Source organism: Oryctolagus cuniculus, chromosome 18, assembly GCF_964237555.1.
Source record: "Oryctolagus cuniculus chromosome 18, mOryCun1.1, whole genome shotgun sequence".
Taxonomy (NCBI): Eukaryota; Metazoa; Chordata; class Mammalia; order Lagomorpha; family Leporidae; genus Oryctolagus; species Oryctolagus cuniculus.
The window spans coordinates 46,499,525-46,516,698 of NC_091449.1; the positions used below are offsets into that span (position 1 = coordinate 46,499,525).

The 17,174-nt window shown below is 34.9% G+C and overlaps 1 long non-coding RNA gene across 2 annotated transcripts in view; it reads right to left on the reverse strand.

The window, feature by feature from the left end:
- Positions 1–1,664: 1,664 nt before the first annotated feature.
- The window catches only part of LOC127491313 (uncharacterized), a 29,302-nt gene continuing 13,792 nt past the window's right edge, over positions 1,665–17,174 (reverse strand). The window contains exon 4 of one of the 2 annotated variants that reach the window (XR_007919937.2): positions 1,665–5,426. This is a non-coding gene — a long non-coding RNA (uncharacterized lncRNA). Of the gene's footprint in view, positions 5,427–11,913; positions 17,166–17,174 lie in introns of those variants that run through there. The other variant, XR_007919938.2, reaches the window with a different exon arrangement.

Consider the following 17,174-nt stretch of genomic DNA (forward strand, 5'->3'; position numbering starts at 1 on the left):
AACACAAGAAATCAGACAATATAATTTTTCATGGAAATGGAAAATCACTTATGGCAAGGCATTTAGCAAGAAGTTGGTCAAAATAGGTGTCCTATAAAGTGGTTTCATAACATTTTATCATTATTAACTTTACATTTTGATAAAGTGAATTGCTCTATAATGGATTTTGTGATTTATGTGATTACTTTAAATTTTAGCACATTCTGTCCATGCATGACAATTGAGAATCAAGGAATTGTATTTGAGTAGTGGTAGTAGCAGTGAGTCATAACAATGCATGGAGACCTACATTGTGACCTAGTTGTGACCTACATTAGATCACATGACACATATGATGCTTCCTTTCCCAGTACACTTGGTAGGCAGTGGGCAAGAGAACTGAAAGTTGAAAGTTTACATAGACTTGGATAAAGTTAGCTATGCCACGTTTAGATCAGTTACTTGAGAATTTGAGAAGTATACGAGAAGCATGAATATGTTTTCTTTCCTCACCCAAAATAGTTTGGGCACATCTATGTGGGAAATTTAGAATATCAATTCTATAATGTCAGCTTGTTTTTCAGCTGTGCATTGAGTTAAAAAGATGGCAAAAACATTATTTCCTAGACAAAGCCAGATCAAAGTGAAGAGATCTGGACTGTTAGTTAGCTGGTCTGCATTTTAACTATGGTTTTATAGTTTACTCTTTCTTGGCCTTTACCAAAATGACTATATGATGCAGCAGTTTTTTTTTTTTTTTTTTTTTTTTGATATGGTGACTGGAGATGAGAAACCTGCCCTGTCAGCAACACGGGTCTTTATGAGAGTTGGGTGTGATGAGATATTTGTTCATATAGTGCTTGGTTTCAAATATTGCATTACTTTCTTTCAATTGAATCTCACTATCTTCTTACATTGGGAGATACTTTTGTCTGAACTGTTCAGAGAAATACAAATTTAATTAATTATTTCAGAATGAAGTTACTTTTATATGTCCTACCAGCAAACGCATCCTTTATGTGGTCTGAGGTTTAAAAGGCATTTCTCCATAAATAATTGTTGTTGAAACAATGGGCTTTCCAACTCACAGAATTACAATCATGTTAGGCAAGCATGTCCTGCAAAATGCTGTCATTGTTAATCAGACATTAGAAATAGATGTTGAATAATGGAAATTTAAAAATGAAAGAAAAATGTGTCTTGATATTCCGGCAGACCTGTGCTCTTATATGAATGTGAACAGACATTTTCAAACAATATTATGAAACGTCCCTGAGCAATAACTGTAGTCTTCACTTGATTCCTCATTTTGCCCTTTCTCTCAAGATTGATTAAATGCAAAAAATGTATCTGAAATATATTTAATGTGTTATGCAGAAAGCATTGTGGAAAATAGATTTTTCTAAATCATTTCAGATGAAATTGAAGATTTACTACATGCCGAGGTAGATATGATTGTAAATGATTATAAGATCTGTCATGAGAAATCTGTTATTGAGCTTCTACATAGCTAACAACTAATTATCTGGCAGATGCTGTATATACATACACACATTTTCTCACATACATACAAACTCATGCATGTAATATAAATTACTGTATGTATATTCATTTATATGGTATCACACAAACATTGCTGACATTTAAAAAGAGAGAAATGTTTGTGTGTATCAGTTTTTCTGCAACATGGTGTTTTATCAAACTTTACTTTAATCTTTGTCTAAAAATGATAGGATGTTTTCTATGAGTTAAGAATATATTTAGATAATTTACCTGGTTATACTCAATTTCCAGGGGGCAGTTGTAGGCATCTTCAAAATATGTTGTGTCTCCACAAAGTTTCATGTAAGCTTTTGTTCTTATCACAAAAATACATTTATTGAAAGTTCATGCTTTATAAATTTGTATGTAAAACAATTGTAATGGTGGACAAAAGGGGAAAATTTGCACCATACTCACTTCTTGATCTATGAGGCTCTTTGTGTGTATAATGTCTTTGTTCATTTTTATACTAGTAGACTGGCTAATTTATAAAGAATAGAAATTTTTGGTTTATTGTTCTAGAGGCTGAATATTCCAAGTTCAAGGAGCCTCTAACATCTGATTAAGGTGTTTATGTTGCATCTTACCATAATGGAAAGTGGAAGGCCAAGACAGTACACCACAGGGGATAGAGGAAGACTAAACTCATCCTATTACCACTCCTACCTCTCATGACAACTAGCTCACTCCTGCAATAATTGTATTAGTCACCTCTTGAAGCCCTCCTTCTCAACGTTATTGCTTTAGGGATTATGTTCCAACACATAAACTTTGGAGTACACATTCAAAGCATAACGTATTTTTTTCTTCTAAGTCAGATGTATTTTTTTCTTTTCATAAATGGTTAAGCAGAGCCTGAAGAAATTAAATATCCAAAATCAGGAAGGTAAATTGGAAGGCACTGTGAATTAAATATGAGTCAATTTACCTCCAAAATTCACTACACCTCATTATATTTCAAGAAATACAGACATGATCTTTCTGCTAACTTGAAGGAATAGATGTTATAAATATACAGATAAATAAAATATGGCCTGGAGTGATATGGTGCTACAATCATACTGCAATTGCACTAAGCAATCAGGCATTGATTTTTTTAAACATATTGAATTTATCATTTGAAAAAGTAGTCCTAATGCTACAAATCTACCAAACAACCTGTCAAACAGTGTTTTAAAACCCACCAGCTTAGCTATTCCTCCAAAATACGTCAAATTCTAAATCATATCAGCTGATGAATCTCTAGGCTGAATAGAACATAAAGATGTTTTCCTAAAGGAAGCTAATCCTATAGTAAGTTTTAGAAGGTAAACAAAGCAACTATAGTTAAAATGAATGTGTAGGGTAGAAGTTTGTAATACATTTCATATATTTGGGCTCACATGTTTGTCTCTAGAATTTTTAAAGTACAGAATATTCAATTACATTATTTTCCTATTGTAATAATAATTGTCATATCAGAAAGTAAATTATTTTAAGATGTTTCAAATACACACAAGGACATGTGTTTTAAATTTGCTTTCTATTTGCTTATTTATTTTTAATTTTTTAAAGATTTACTTATTTATTTGAAAGGCAGAGTTACAGAGTGGGAGAGGCAGTGGAAGAGAGTCTTCCATCTACTGGTTCAATCCTCTAAATGGCCTGAACTGTTGGGTGTAGGCCAGGCTGAGTCATGAGGTTAATCTGTGTCTCCCATATGAGTGGCAGGGACCCAAGCCATCCTCCACTGCTTTTCCAGGTGCATTGGCAGGGCGCTGGATGGGAAGTGGAGCAGCCAGTACTTGAACTGGCACTCACATAGAATGCTGACCCATAGACGGCGGCATCAGCAGTCACACCAGAGCATCGACCCCCTATTTATAAAATTTGAAATGATTTCTTTCTTTACTATGCTAAAAGAAATGATCTTGCTTTAGAACAACCTGTAGTTTGAAGACTTTCTTAAAAATATCTTTTTAGCTAAAATTCAATTCAAATAATGTTTCCTTCTTGAAGCATTTTGTTATGGTTTGTCCCAGTGGAAATACACATTTCTAAGATTAATTGCCCAATATTACTTTCAGAAAGTAGGAGATCTGGCCATTCTTGTCATCTTAGTGTTTTTGTACCAGAAAGTGATATGATATTTTCCATTATGCTAAACATCAATTTTACATTAAAGGACTGCGATTCAATAGAAATTATGCATAGTTAAATGCAACTTTTTGAAAAAATGTGGAGGGAGGGAGGAATGGAGGGAGAGAGAGAGAATATTTATTAAGGAAGAAGAGAAGGAATAGTTCAAACATTGAATTATTTCAAATCTATCATTTGGGATGCATGTTGTATTTATTCCTTTTTAGACAAACCATGTATTGAAAGGTTTAATCAACTAAATATTACTTTCAGCAGAATCACATTTTCCCATTTTAATGAACCAAAAAGTAGATATAAATTCCATGTAAGCAGATACACCATGGCAAGGGAAGTGCTGTACTATACTGCAGTGGCATAAAGACTCTTTTATTCTGACCAAGTACTAAGCTTGGGAAAATTGCTGTGGATAGATTTAGAGTCAAATGATTATAATTTAGGAGGATTCCATGGAGAGAGTGAAACAAAATGTCAGAAGTCGGGGAAAAACAGGCACAAAAGAGTAGGGATTTCCAGTCCCTGAAGAAAAACTGGGGCAATGGAGCTTGCAGAAAAGAGTATTACACAGATAAAAGCAGATTTATGTCCCTGACTTCTAATGTTCTGGATATTTTGATTCCTCTTGCTGTGTTGGTTTTCAACTTTTGCCATTACTCATTGATTAATCTATGAATTTTTTGATAAATACCTACTTTGTGCTGAATGCCTCCTCAGGTATTTTATACATTTAGGTATATTTAGCCATATGAAAACCCCCATCTTTACAGTCCAGGAGTTTTTTCACAAAATTGCTAGAAGCCAAGCTCCATGAAAAGACAACTCATGTATTGAAAGTCTCATGTTAATTCTAGCAGGCTTATCTTTAGAGGACTGTAGTTGAAATCCATGAAACAAGCTCTAAAGATGCGTTCTACATGAAAAGAACACAAATAAAATTATGCTCACTAAGCTGGTGGAGGGAGGTGATATCACTGAGTTAGGCTTCCTTTGCTGATCACTGATATGATGGCTATTACTAATAAAACTGCTAAAACTTAAAAATGCCCAAACTAAAGGAATCTGTCCAAGTTTCCAAGATAGTCCATGAAATCTGTGACAAATAAATATAACTATATTAGATCCAATTTACTGAATTCAGTTTTCTTCCTGTGGTATCTAGTCAAGGTATTTTTCTACAAATAAACATATGCTATCACTCTACTAAATTCCTTTCTAAAGTGTCCCAACATCTTCAGAATCACTATGATGCCTTTTTATGACTTAATTTTTTTTGTTTTGAGTCCTACTTACTTCTCCAGCTATACATTTTAAAATCCCCTGTGTCTTGCTCTTACCTCCTTATGATTCTCTAAGATTCTCCTTATTCTTTCTGCATCTAGATTCTATCTTAGAAGCTGATCCTTCTGTCTAATATACTATTATTCTTATTCATTTCTATCCAAGAGTAAGGTCCAAAATCATTTTCTTTAAGAAGTATCTCAAGGTCTTCCACACCTGGATTTGGTTCCTATTCTATAACATGCAGATGCAAATTGGCTGCTCTTATGACTTTCAATGATCATAATCAATGACTGGATATTTGTCTATATACTCCATTATCTCACAAACTTAGGAGAACTGACACATACTCTCTTTTAATAGTTGTATTCCCAATGTTTTAAATCCAGAGAAAGCATTTAGTGAGAACTTACAGAATGAATGAATGAAATAATTGAGTCAAGGAATTTGGGTTCCAAAGTTTGCCTCTGATGTTTTCCTCTTAGTAAGAACTGAAAAAAAAGGAGGAAGAGGAAACTACTTTTTACCAAATGTCTTACTATAAAATATTATTATAAAAATATAAGCTCAATTTTCAAGGCGATTTCAATGTCAACTTTGTACCATGGAATAGTAAGATATTTCCAGTGATCTGGGAGCTACTGAAAATAAGCTGAAAACAAGATACAATAAAAATCCTCATTAGCAGTTTCCCTACAAGATGTAGGTTATATGAAATATATAATATATATTATATACATATATTATATATGTAATATATAATGAATAGCCATATGGGTTTGGGATAGGGAAAATGAATACATTATTATTTTATATGTTAATTTGTTATTATTATATGCATACTTATTTCCCATTTTTTTCTCAACTTGCATGAAGTTTCATAAATAGTACCAGAGATATTCTTAAAGCCAACTTTACAAATTTCAGTCAACACAGCACTCAAACAGACATAGATTGATCTTTATTGCATGACTATTACATCTTTACAAGAGTTTAAGAAGAATTCCATAGGTCTGGTAAGCACATGTATGTTTAAATTTATATTTATGTCATGATAGTTTTATGCTCATGGGCATGTGAACATTTAGCATGTCATGTAACTGAATCCAATGGAACTTGGTTGTAACATGAGCTATGTAACTTTTGATGGCATATCAGGTCTCTCTTTTTCTCAGTTTTGTTTATAGATGAGAGAATTGAAGAAAGCAATGTACAAAGTTTCCTTAGGTTGTATGATTAAAATCCTTTCAAATGAGAATATATATAAAGGTTACTCTCCATTATGATATGTATTATTAATTTCTGGAAAACAATCTATCATTGAAAATATTTACCTTTTGATTAATTTATAAATACATTTAACATTCACTCTGTTTCCAGCACAGAGTACTACAAGAGTAGCAGTTTGATAGGTGCTACTACTATTAGAATCAATGATGACTAGCAATTATTCATCAGATATCATTTACACAGTAGAGCTAATGTGTGTGTGTGTAGTGATATTTAGGTTGAATGGTATTTTTCTGCCAAAATCCTGTACAATGCTTTCAATGCAAACAGCCATCTAAGCTGTCCAGCACTTTCCTCATCTCTACTGTGATCACTGGTTATTTTGGAGACCATTAAATAGAAGTTTTGATTACTTTTCAATATTATTTAATGCCATTAAAATCTAAATATAAAAATCTGATATTTAAATAAAACTTTAACTCATTAATTTTTAAAAATTTTAGATATTTATTTGGGAAGCTAAGAAACAGAGAGAGAGAGAGAGATGTAGATACATAGAGAGACAGTTTCCATTGGCTGATTCCCTCCCCAAATGCCCAAAACATGTAGTACTGTGTCAAATCCAGGAACAAGGACTTCCATACAAGTCTTCCAATGGGAATCAGGAACCCAATTTCTGAAACCATCACCACTGCCTTCCAGTGGTTTCAATAGCAGAAGCTGGAATGAGGAGCCAAGTACCAAACCCAGATACTTCCATGTGGAACATAGCATATTAACTGACACCTTAATTTTACCTTACACACCAGCTCTCTCTTTTAACCACTCTGATACAACCATTATGATATTTCCAAAATGTGATTTGATTTGATTATAAACATTTTGTTTTAGAATTGGTTTAGATTTACTATATGTGAGTTTTCATTTACATTTTATGATCAATTATATATATATGAATGCAACATACATATTATTATATATAAGTATATATTGCATTTATATATTATATATATTCATATATATATATTATATATATGAATGCAATCTGGCTGTGAAATTCTAAACTAGGATTTCCTTCAAGATAGGAAGCATATTCCCAGAATACAAGAAAAGCTACTAAAACACAAAACACAAAACAGAGTAAATGTTCATTGTGTTACTTAAGAATAATGGAATGTGAGTTAACACACAGATAAACAACAGCACAGAAAACCAAAATAGCTTAGAGAAGATTCTTCTAAGACAGAAGGCAGAACTGGTCATTCAGAGATGTTGCTATTTTGTGAGAAAGGGAGTTAGATTAACGATTCAGAGACAGGTTGTGCATCTTTGCTAAATATGGAACACATCAGGGAAAAGGCCCACATGACCAACAAAGATAAGTGTTTAGAAAAGAATACAGAAGCTATATTTGAAAACAGCTGTTAATGTATACTTAAAGTTTTTTTTATCTGTATGCATTATTCATTTTATTATGAAGTATTATTCAGCATCATTTAAGAGGAGAAGGTTTTAAATGACTAGGCCCTTGGAACAGAGCCCTGGTACGTGACTGTCATATGTTATTTGCCATTTGTCACCCTTGCTATTCATTTTAATGATTCTATTAGCCATATCAAGAGTGTCCTCATAATCGGTCTACATTTCTCTGTAATTACTCCCATTGTTCCAAGGCAGAAGCTCAATGTGAGGAAAACATGGTACACATTTTTGAATCAATACATCTTTCCCAATGCTTTTATAGCATTTCATTTGTAAAATCGGCTTTATTAAGATGTCAATAGTTCCAGCATTTGATGTAAAAAGCAGAATGGAGTCTGTCAGACCTAATGATCTAAAATGCAATCTTTAATTATGTTTTCCCAGATTCATTATTAAAGTTAAGAGTTTTTAATGTCACTTAGCAAATGATTTGATTCTTTGAGAAACTGGAGGGAAATATGCTTAGTGTAGTACTTATATCAGGTTGAAAATGGTAAAGAAAGTATGTAAGTTCAGGCAATAGGAAGTAAAATATAAAGAGATAGAAGTTAACTTTTATAGTTTTTAATCAAGTAGCAAGTGAATATCCTGGAAAATTTGGGTTAAAAATAATTAACTAGAAAGACAGGAAAAGAAGAAAAAAAGCTCTTAATTTTCAATTTTTGTTCTATTAAGGTAGAAGAACTCAGGCAAAAGTCACCTCTTAGAGATTCAGGGATTTTTTAAGGTAAAAATGGGTATTTTAAGTTAGATTGTTATTATTTACTATGAGTAAAATAATAGATTATTCACATTAATATTTCTACTTAAGCATCAGGCTTGTTTTCTTGATTATGATATTTAGCATTTTTAAAAGCAAGAATTTTAAGGCCTTTAAGATTAAAAATCAGTATGAAATACCTATGAATATTACAAAGATGAGAAGCATCTGACTGTTGAGATGATAGCTGGATGAATTAATATCTAATAAGTTCTAAATGAAGTGTTATATATAAAACACTAAAAAGTGGGATGGAGTAAATGTGTAACAACAGAACACAAATAGTACTGCTATGTATGTCCCAAGTTGATTTTGACATTAAAATATATGTGAGGGCCAGCACCGCAGCTCAATAGGCTAATCCTTGGCCTGTGGTGCCGGCACACCGGATACTAGTCCCGGTTGGGGCGCCAGATTCTGTCCCAGTTGCCCCTCTTCCAGGCCAGCTCTCTGCTGTGGCCCAGGAGTGCAGTGGAGGATGGCCCAAGTGCTTGGGCCCAGCACCCGCATGGGAGACCAGGAGAAGCACCTGGCTCCTGGCTTCGGATCAGCGCGTCAGCCATAGCAGCCATTAGAGGGTGAACCAACGGTAAAGGAAGACCTTTCTCTCTGTCTCTCTCTCTCACTGTCCACTCTGCCTGTCAAAAAATAAAAAAATAAATAAATGATATTGAAATATATGTGAAATAAAGTTTTAGGGTACACAAAGTTCTCTGTAAATATTATGGCATATTTTAAATTTCCCTTTCATATCTACTATGAAGGAACAAAACACAAACTGTGGATAGCACCCATTCATAATTTCATTCTATTCCATTCATTACAAACACCTTTATCAGTGAGCATGATGAGCATGATTCTTAGCTTCATGTTCTTGCTTTGAGCAATGAAATAAGAAACAAGATATTTTTCATATAAAACTAAATAAGTGATAGAGTATAAGGTTGCATAAACAATGACACGCAGACAAATTATGAGGACATTCTTGATGTGGCTAAAGGAATCGTTAAAATGATTGTCCCCTTCACTGTGATGATTTTTTAAACCTCATTTGTTGCACTACTATTTATTATTTAATTTCTTATTTTATACACAATTATTGCATTGTGTTCTCATTCTTTCAATTTCTGGACTGTTTTCCTAGAGTCATTTTTTTCCTCACTTATTTATTTTTCCCTAAATTAGCCCTGCAAAATATAATGCTACATACAATGTACTTAAAATTATAGAAAAGCATGACAATTAAACTTGAACCCTCATTTATTTTTTTCACTGCTTCAGTAAGACAAAGGATGTTTATCGGTGTGAGTATTGGGTAGAAACTGGCAAAAAGAATGTCTTTCATATTGCAATGTATGTGGGAAAAAGTTTTTTTTCTTATTTATTTGACAGATGAGTTAGTGAGAGAGAGAGAGAGAGACAAAGAGGAAGGTCTTCCTTCCATTGGTTCACCCCCTAAATGGCCGCTATGGCTGGCGCTGCACTGATCCGAAGCCAGGAGCCAAGTGCTTCTTCCTGGTCTCCCAGGTGAGTGCAGGGCCCAACCAATTGGGCCATCCTCGACTGCCTTCCCAGGCCAAGCAGAGAGTGGACTGGAAGAGGAGCAACCGGGACTAGAACCCAACGTCCATGTGGGATGCCAGCGCCGCAGGCAGAGGATTAACTTAGTGAGCCACGGTGCCGGCCCCTGAAATACAGTTCTTTACAAAACTGAAAAAAGCTCATCTTTCCATCTGAACAAATAGATCTAAACATTGAATCTTCCACTAATAATGAACCCTATTCTTCGCATCCATCAGACCGTTGCAGAGATGACACGTAGAGAGCGTGGCCGCAAGGATTTGAAATCCAAGAATCATCTTTTCCTATGCAACATAGCAACGCTTGATGTCTACATGGAAATGCTATTGTAGAAAAGCCCCCTTAAATGTTTGGCCTTCTGAACATTTTATGAGTACAGTTCGCACTATTTGGCTCATTTATCAAGCACATAGGCACCCCGTTGGGGTTATTGCATTCAAGGTGTTGATAACTTTATAGAGGAGTTAAGATGTATAATATGATATTAAACTTCTAAAATCTCTGTCTTGCAATAATATGTAAACTCTTGGACACATTGCTTAATGGTTCTGAATTTTCAGTTTAACAAGAATATGAGCTTACCAACTGAAGCTGTTGTCAGTTTTGCTGTAACCAGCTAAACAAATTCACTCATACGTCCTTCTTTACCTTGAATCTATTCTTCAATTTGGGGAACAAAAACAGGGCAGGTTTGGCCTAGTTATCATCATGGATTTATTGTGAGCGGATTTTACATGAACTAATTTACAAATATAGAAATCTGAGTTTAGATCCATTACCTATTATGAATATTTAGAATTCAAATGTGGCAGGGTATATTTTTTTCTTTGATCATACCTTGATGACTTTGAAAAATATTATTGCTGAAATATAAAATTTGGCTAAATTTTTTAGTTAACTGCCTCTTTCTAAAACTTCTGGAGGAAAAAAATTAGTGATGAATCTTGTCCATGGACCAATGCAGGGTTGAAATTTCTCATCTCTCTAGCCTGTAAGATTTATTGGTGATTTGATAAACTTACATATGCACAAACAAGACATACATACACACAAACAAACACACACGTGTGTGTGTGTATATATACATATATATATATAGAGAGAGAGAGAGAGTGAGAGAGAGAGAGAAAGAGAGAGGAGTACTTCAAAAAAGTCCATGGACATGCATATTCTGAAAAAAAAAAAAGCCAGAGATTTAAAAAATTATGTGCCCAAATAAACATCTTTTTATCTCATTTCCATGAACTTTTTGAGGTATCTGTGTGTGGATGCTGATGTACATATATTGTCTATTTACACTGTATAGTCATACACACATTTTTGTGCATGTACATGTGTGTGTGTGTATGTGTGTGTGTATACACAGGCAATCCCCAACTACCAACTACCTTACAACATTTTGACTTTACAAGTAGGTGAAAAGAATACATATGCAGTGAAAACAGTACTTTAGATTTCGCATTTTGATCTTTTCCTTGGCAATATAAGATTCAAGTTCTCTGATGGTGCTGGACACCGTCAGTGGGTTACTACAAGTATTTGGAAGATAAAAAAACAGATAATCTGCAGTGTACATTGTAGTGTTTTTCCTTTTTGATACTGTGTTTTATGTTTTTACATCTTACTGTGTCTGCAGAATATCCATCTGTGTGTGTACCTGAAGTATGCAACTGTTTATTATAAAATAGGCTCTGTGTGAAATGATTTTACTTAATTTTAGGCAACTGTAAGTGCTTGGTGCCCATGTTATTCAGGCTAACTCAGGCACAATGTTTGATGCATTTTCAGTTTTAATGGATTCATCAGGATATAGTACAGTACTTAACAATTCAAACAGTAATTTCACATCTATTGTCCAAACTAATTTCATGAGACGTAGAAAATTACCACAACTTGAAATAATATAATAAGTTGGATGTATTATTTTTCACCATTATTGTCTTTCAAAATATTTGGTTTATTTTATTTATTAATTTTTACTTGGTTTTATTTTAAGTTATATGTGTTTTATTAAGAGAAGTCATGATTCCACGGAAAGAGATGTTGGGATAAACTCAGGACAATCTGGAGTGCCGTTTATTGAGAATCACAAATCTGCTGGTGGATATTAACACCAAATCCATTATCTGTAAAAATAATTATTACAACATTCACAGGCTCTCAAGAAAATCAAGGAGATCACATTTCCAAAATCATCAAACACAGGATTTGACTTACGTTATGATTTCTTAATTATCCCCTTATTCAGAAAGTATGAAACTTGCTACAACTGATAAATTCTAATCATTCTTATTAACAAATTGTATGCACATGTTATTTGTTTCCAAAGCAAAACCTGTCTCCCCTGCAGCAATTTATTTTTATCACATATTTTATCATGATAAACAGATACCAGGTTATATTTGTATCACTAAACTCTAATTTTACCTGCTGAGAAAGCATTTCTTGACCTCAAGCAATTTTTACTTTGAAAAATTATATTCTCTGTCAAGGCCATAATGGCAAATCTCATTTTCTATTTTGCATTCTTAGGGATTCAGTGACTGCTTAATTTGATGGTTTGGAATATATTCGTAATTATAATAAAATACAGGTTAGAACACATTTCTGAATGACATAGTTACTTAATGACCATCATTTCCATTGTCCAGAACTGGTAGCATTGTTAGCACTTGCAGAATATCATATAGAGTAGAGAATATGCTCTATATGGAATTTCTGCACATCCATCCCTGATTACTGCTTCACACTCCAAACTGCATGTACTTCCTGACTCAAGTCTTTATTCATATTCTAGCTTGAAACTAATTTTACAGCTATATTATCAAAATCTTCTTGGCTGGAATTAAAATCAGGAAACTAGAAAGGAACTATTTTGCAGTTAAAATATTTATGTACTGATTATATTTCAGAAATATTTCCCAGGTGAACAATTTTTGCATGATTAGGTTTAAAAAAGAATGGTTCCTTCTAACTCATATTTAACAAAGAAGTCTTCCTCATTTAAAAAAATCAAATTTTTTATGACAATAATATATTTATGTACATTGAGAAAGTATAACATATTTTGGATATATTAGAGGAATATTATATGGTGGAATCTTTTTGCTTTATAGAGAGAGGATGGTTCATTAGTTCTATAAATATTTCCTAAGGGTTAAAACACAAGTGGTGCTAATATGACTACTGTCTACATGTGATCATAGATTATTTCTGGTTGCAATAAGAGTAAGTTACACTACAGTGTAGTCAATTATGGAAGCATGTAGTAATATAAATTAATTCCATTCAGTATTGCTTTCTCTTGGCACAAGAATAGGACATTGCCAAACCAGAATAAAAGGAAAACATTAGGCATTGCATCAAAAATTGCAACCACAAGTGGTTCAGCATCACTAGAGAGTGTAGCAAGTTATGATTGGTCAGACTGAATAGGAAGCAGATGGAAGTAGAGTATGTGAAAAATGAGCTTTTAGTTCTCTCGTGAGATCAGTTCAGGATGGTAAGATAAGACAGCTTATGTAGGTATAAGAAATTTCTGGAAAATTAACCTCCTGCCATGGCTAAGTGTTTGAACTTTTCTCCTGGAAAAAAAAAAAGGAATCTGGAACATGATATGGTTTATTTAGTATTTTTTGAACACTAATTTCAGCAGTCATTTCTTTCATGTTTGCTGTGCCTGTTCCTTATTATGAAACTGGAGCCTTGAAATTTTTCACTCTCATATTTGAAAGTGAATTTATCCTCCCATATTTGGCCTCTTTGTTTAAAGTTAAAGATTGGAATCTCAGGGGAACAAGCATTTTCCTTTTATATGGTCTTCTCTTGCACTATTTTTCAACTCTACTGTGAATTTTATAAACATAACAGCGATTGCATTGGAGAAAATAGACTTTGATAGCCTCCTTTATCCCTCAGAAATCCTAATATAGCAATAGGAAGTGAGGAGGGGTCTACCAATATTCAAAGGTGTCTCCACTGTGACATTTTCCCTTGATAAACAGTAGAATGGGTCTCTTTGAGGTCATGGTAAATGGGATGGCCTGTCCCTTACACAGTGATGTCTCCCTTACAATTTCTCTTGCTGGATAGTCTATTTATATGCTCCAGAGCACAGAGACTCTGTGTGTTGTGCACCCTAATGGTTCTCTTTGTTTCTGTATCTCACTGTTTCTCTTTTTCCTGTCTCCCTCTTATGCTTCACCTCTTTCCCAGAATTTTTCTTTGATTTTCACAGAAATATGGAGGGATACATGCACAATTTTTTATGAAATACAGGCCACCACAAACATACACCCATTCAGGCAAACTCACCCATGATACCATGCATTCCAATTTTAAAGTTAACAATGTTTTGTTTTGCTTTTTGCTTTTCCAATGAATAGGCAAGAACTCTGTCCTAGAGTAGCCAGTTTGCACACAAATCCTGTGACAAGTTCTTTGAAGGAGATCAAGCCTGCAGAATGTTAACAGCAAGGACTTCACATTTGTTTATTTATGGTTTCAAAATTCTGAAGCCTTTGAAATTATATATAAGGCCACTAGGGATCTCTGAGCCGGTCATAACGCAAGCATACTATGGCTTTAGAAAGGCAGAGCATCTCATATTCCATTATTGCCTGTTCTCTCTGCCCTTATCTTATAAGCATCTATGCTCACAAGCATTTCAGTTGAAATCCTATTATTTCCTCTTCACCAGATTATATAATTTTCCAGTCTATTTTCTGAGAAATACTAGCATCTCAACAAATTTTGATCCTAAGTCAAATGGGGTTTGGAAACATTAGTGTTAACAAAATATTCCCTTCTTAGAATTTCATTTAAGGAGAGAGAATAAATTCTCAAAGTGGACGCTGTTTAATCTGTTTTATATAGAGCTTTTTAAACTTATTTGTCAGCAAGATCTTCCTCCTCCAACTGTACCCGCTCAACATACACACACAATACCAAGTGATACCATCAGATTCAATGTTTAGTATCACTGACCTAGAGAAATTTCTATCTCTTAGTATGGCATTCAAGGGCTTTGTTGGTTTGAATATTTTTTCATAATCTATTTGGCATAGTTTATTTCTCATTAAGAACTTCCCTAGCCATTATTTGAATTACAGCTGGGTCTTTGACCATCTCATAGCCACCTCACTTTATCCCAATACATGGTGACTTCTGCAGTTGATAGAACCTCATTGTTTTCCATTTGGGTCTTCATGATCTTGTACTTCTCAAACTATAAAACAGTAAGAAATAAATTTCTGCAGTTTATAAATGACCTAACTTCATGTTAAATATCAGGCCTTCAGGAAGAGTTTATGAAAGTCAATAGCACAAGAACCTGAGGCTGAAGAAGGGGTCGGGGGAATGACTGAGGAACACAAAGAGTGAAAAAGATGACATTGAACTCACATCTCCCAATGCCTAGCCTCTCATCTGCTTTTTTTACTATTACAGAAGGCATAAAAACTCATGATATCTACTCTTCATCCTTGTGATTATTATATTATGTATTACTGTTAACTATATAATAGTAAAGTGCTAAGTACATTTAGATGTTATTATTTATTGTGTTGGTTACTTAATATTCACAAAAGGAGGAAAATGTAATACAATTGCTATGTAAATGGTTTAGTAAAAGTTCAGAGAAGTTACTTATGCAATTATCCAGACTCCCTGGATCCACTTTTGTGTGGCTGTTGCTCTTGGAGCCAGCAAAGCAGAGAGGAGGAATGTAGGAAACTCTTCAATCAGACGAGAAAAGGGATGCAGAGGGCTTCTAAAGCTAAACAACAGACAGACAGGGCAATGCAGTTAGGGATGCCCGTATCCAGTTTTAACCATTCATTAAATCAGCTGCCTACAAAAACCTACAGACACTGTGGACAGTAAGAACAGGCTCACAGTGAATAAATTGCCCCGCAGATTGGACATGATTGACAATGCGCCACTTATATCCTTGGATGCCTTCACCTTGCTGCCAAAATGCAGGTGATACTTTCCCTACCCAAACATGCTAAGTAAGGTTTGGCATAAGATTAATAGAACTAGAACAATCACCCCATAAATCCTAAATATTACTTACCAAGATACCCTCTCTTGCTCTAGTTGTGAGTCTCATGTATGTTAAAACTCACACTACTACAAATACACGGGTTATGCTTTCTTTTTTTTTTTCTTTTTTCTTTTTTTTTTTTTTTTTTTTTTTTTTTGACAGGCAGAGTGGACAGTGAGAGAGAGAGACAGAGAGAAAGGTCTTCCTTTGCCGTTGGTTCACCCTCCAATGGCCGCTGCAGCAGGTGCGCTGCGGCCGGCGCACCATGCTGATTGGAAGCCAGGAGCCAGGTGCCTCTCCTGGCACCTGCGCACCACGCTGATCTGATGGCAGGAGCCAGGAGCCAGGTGCTTTTCCTGGTCTCCCATGGGGTGCAGGGCCCAAGCATCTGGGCCATCCTCCACTGCACTCCCTGGCCACAGCAGAGAGCTGGCCTGGAAGAGGGGCAACCGGGACAGAATCCAGCGCCCTGACCGGGACTAGAACCCGGTGTGCCGGCGCCGCAAGGTGGAGGATTAGCCTAGTGAGCCGCGGCGCCGGCCTTTCTTTTTCTATTAAAATTGAACTCTGTGTTCAGTTGTATCCTGTAATTTGGGTCCTTTTCTCAATAACCAATAGTGTTAATCATTATACTGTCTCAGAGCACATTTTCAAAATAAATTGCAATCTATGGAACCTCCATATATTTGATTATCATGAATTCAGAACTTTTAAATCCCAATTTTTTTCCTCCAAGTGTCCTCTTTTTTTCTAATATTGATTTGTTTGAAAATAAGAATTACTGACAGGCAGAGGCAGAGGGAGAGAGAGAGAAGTCTTCCATCCACTGATTCACCCCCCAAATGGCCGCAACAGCTGGTGCTGCACAGATCCAAAGCCAAGAGCCAGGAGATTCTTCCGGGTCTCCCACATGGGTGCAGGGGTCCAAGGACTTGGGCCATCTTCTACTGCTTTTCCAGGCCATAGCAGAGAGCTGAATTGGAAGTGGAGCAGCCAGGACTCAAACTGGTGTCATATGGGATGTCTTTACTTCGGGCAGCAGCTTTACCCACTATGCCTCAGCGCTGGTCCCTCCAAGTGTCCTTAATTTGGTACTCCAAACAGCAATGATTGGTCTTCAATTTATGTGAACTAGGGATG